General features: G+C 41.3%; 1 pseudogene; it reads left to right on the top strand.

Moving 5' to 3' along the window:
* Positions 1-1,644: 1,644 nt before the first annotated feature.
* Positions 1,645-2,724, top strand: LOC101631282 (annotated as a pseudogene).
* The last annotated feature ends 987 nt before the right edge of the window (positions 2,725-3,711 follow it).

Genomic DNA, 3,711 nt, shown 5'->3' with positions numbered 1-3,711 from the left:
AAAAATTTCAGTCTTTTCTTTCTTTTTGATCTAGTCATAAACTAGATGCTTGGTATTTAGCTACATAATTAAGTTTAAAAAATAGCTACTTGAGTATTTAATCCCTTAATAAGTCACAGAGAAATGATAAAAACCTTTCCATTATCCATCTCCTTTCAAAATTTACTCTTAGGTAACTCTACAATTCTACACTGATTCTTGAGGCCAAGCCGCACTAGCTTTAAGAAAGAATTAATTTATAAATAAGTCTGAAATGAACTTACCTAATAAAGATGGAAGAGACAGAAGGCATTGGCATAATTCATTTAAATTTTCATGTCCAGGCCCTCCCTGATGGTGCAACAGGTAAGGACGCAGCACTGCAAGCTGGCCGGCAGCCGTTTTAGTAGGAGTTCGATCCCCGCCCCGGAGGAGATCCAAGTGGCGCGGCAGACCTTTCCTGGCCCGCCTGCTGCTCCCCTCAGCAGTGTACTTCGTCGATCTGCCTGTTCTGCTCCCCACTCTCTCTGGTGAAGCCTCTCGCCGTCCCTGCACCTCTGGCCTATACCCCGGTTCTGTATAAAAAAAAAAAATTTAAATCTTTAAAAATATTTGCATGTCCAATTAAATGTGGCGTGTTTATAAATATGTGTCTTATATTAACTATCAAGCATTTTAACTATTAAATATAAATACAGCATCCAATTGACCGCGATATCTATGAAGCTATTGCTTTACAGCTTGCATATTATTTTTCAGATTCCGGACAGCAACAGAGATATAGACGGTTCTAGAACATCTGAGCGGATAAAAGCGAAGTGCATCTTGGGAGAGTGGCTATGGGGGGGGGAAGGTAGGGGTTGGGGGGCAAGCTCTGACCATTTCATGCAAATATTCTCGAGCAATGCAATTTCTGATTGGTGAAAAGTGTGCTGCACGGTGTGATTGGTGGAATATCAAGCCTGCGTGTGCACGCGATATCTTGTGATATCCCTTTCACTTTTCCCACTTTCTTTCCGCCAGTGGACGGCTCTGCTTGCCTCAGGGTCTCCGCTCGCGTCAGGTGCCTGGACTCGTGGTATTACCTCGGATCTTACTGCCCTCAGCTTTCCTGTTCTGCTTGGTTATTCTTCAGATTTGGTACGGTTCTCATTTAGTTTTTCTTTATTTCATTTACGGCCTCTCAGAGGCATTGGAAAATATCTTTTGGCTCACTACGTCTACGCATTGAGGAAGAACTGAGGAGGCTAGATAATAACTGTGTGTGGTCAGGTGTATTTCAGGTTTTGTTTTGGCCACGACTAAGGTAGAAGCAACACTGGAGTGAATGAAGTGCCAAGGGATGGGAGGGGGTTGTGTCTTTCTTTTTTGTCGGACTTCACAGTGAAGTGAGTTTTCCTCGTACAAGTGGCTACGCTGAAATATCGCGAGAACACCCTCAGACTGAGGCATGGACGTGGCGCCCTCAAAGTCCAGCCTTATGGAGGGGTGGTGATTTTAGGTTCCCCTTAACTCATTCTGGGTCTTTTAGTACTAAAAAAGAACCATTTTTTTTCCGGTTTCTTGCCGCCTTCCTCACAGCCTTCCCGCGTGGATCAGCCCCAGAGATCTCCATCTCCTCAGCTGTGTTGGGCTCCGTCTCGGCCTCCATTTTAGTCACTCGGTATGGAGAACAACAGCGCGTCCATTGCCACTTCGAATGCCGACTTCATTGTGGGAGGGAAGTACAAGCTGGTGCGAAAGATCGGGCGCGGCTCCTTCGGAGACATTTATCTAGCGATCAACATCACCAATGGCGAAGAGCTGGCAGTGAAGCTTGAATCACAGAAGGCCAAGCACCCCCAGTTGCTGTACGAGAGCCAGCTCTATAAGATTCTTCAAGGTGGGGTTGGCGTCCCCCAAATCCGTTGGTATGGTCAGGAAAAAGACTACAATGCTCTAGTCATGGATCTTCTTGGACCCAGTCTAGAAGATCTCTTCAATTACTGTTCAAGAAGATTTACAATGAAAACTATACTTATGCTAGCTGACCAGATGATCAGTAGAATTGAATATGTGCATTCAAAAAATTTTATACATAGAGATATTAAGCCAGATAACTTCCTGATGGGTATTGGGTGCCATTGTACTAAGTGTTTAGAAACCCCAATGGGTAAGAGGAAAAGAGAAATGGCTGCTGGTACTTTACAGGGGCCATCCTTCCTAGGGTTAAACCAGTTATTCCTAATTGATTTTGGTTTGGCCAAAAAGTATAGAGACAGCAGGACCAGGAAGCACATACCATACAGAGAAGATAAAAGTTTTGCTGGCACTGCTCGATATGCTAGCATCAATGCACATCTTGGTATTGAGCAAAGTCGCAGAGATGATATGGAGTCGTTGGGCTATGTTTTGATGTATTTTAATAGAGCCAGCCTGCCTTGGCAGGGACTAAAGGCTGCCACAAAGAAGCAAAAATACGAAAAGATTAGTGAAAAGAAGATGTCCACTCCTGTTGAAGTCTTATGTAAGGGGTTCCCTACAGAATTTAGCACGTATTTAAACTATTGTCGTGGGCTGCGCTTTGAAGAAGTCCCAGATTACATATATCTGAGGCAGCTCTTCCGGCTTCTTTTCAGAAAGCTGAACTACCATTATGACTACGTATTTGACTGGATAGTATTAAAGGAGAAAGCTGCCCAGCAGGCAGCCGCTGCAAGTGTCCAGGGTCCCCAACCCCCACCTCAACCTCCTCCAGGTTTCTAAGTGCTCATGGAGGAATAGAAGTAGAGCAGGTGATCCTGGCAAGATTTGCTCCTCCCCAAATCTTGAAGTTTTAGTTGAGATACATATACACAGGCCAGAGGTTATTATTAAAAATTGAATAATTTACTAGTTTGAGGAAATAAGATTTACTTGGTGTAGAGAATTTTAATTTCAGTATAAATTAGTTTGGGGCTTCATTAGTGATGCTGTGTTTTGAGGTGTAGACACTGTAATTGTGAATATTAACTGAAATAGCTAAACATGGCTTCCTGCTGTCTATTGTTTTTTTTCAAGTGGTTGACACAAATTGGTGGAAAAATTGTGAGTGTGCATATATTTTTGTTAAAACCGTATATTTTGAACTCCAGTTTGAGATCTCATGTCAGAAGAACGTTGTCAGTGATCTTCAGCCACTGCTGTGATAGTTGTAAATGCTCATGTTTGTACATTCTCAGGGTTTATCTATCCCTGGGGTTTTCAACATGTTCATTTAAAACATTCTTAAAATAGTTGGCTTTTTGTTTGCAAGCCAGCTAATATGGTCACAACTTAAGATTGCAGAATTAGAGCGTATATATGAGACTCTTGACTGTTTATCTTATTTGAAATGACAGCATCTAAAGTGAAGACTTAATAAAAACTTTGCAACTGTTAGATTATCTTTAGAATTCTGTATTAACTGTATATAGTGTTCTTGGTGTTTTAAAAAATGTATTTGTCATAGAAATGTAGTTAATATTTTACAGCTGAACATGTATGTATGTTGTTTGGGTACATGTAATCTCTGAATATCTATGAGATAAGGAATTTTGTTTTTCTTTGGAATAATGAAAGGTGTGTGTGTGTTACTTGGATACATGCAATCTCTGTGAATATCGATGAGACATGGATTTTTTTTTTGAACAACTGAACATGTGTGTACTTTTGCTTGGATACATGTAATTTTTGATTGTCTATGAGATAAGGAATTTTGTTTTTCTTTGGAAT

Source organism: Condylura cristata, unplaced genomic scaffold (assembly GCF_000260355.1).
Source record: "Condylura cristata isolate star-nosed mole 26May11 unplaced genomic scaffold, ConCri1.0 scaffold00019, whole genome shotgun sequence".
Taxonomy (NCBI): domain Eukaryota; kingdom Metazoa; phylum Chordata; class Mammalia; order Eulipotyphla; family Talpidae; genus Condylura; species Condylura cristata.
The sequence above is the reverse complement of the archived record's forward strand: the minus strand, read 5'-3'. Positions and strand labels throughout refer to the sequence as shown.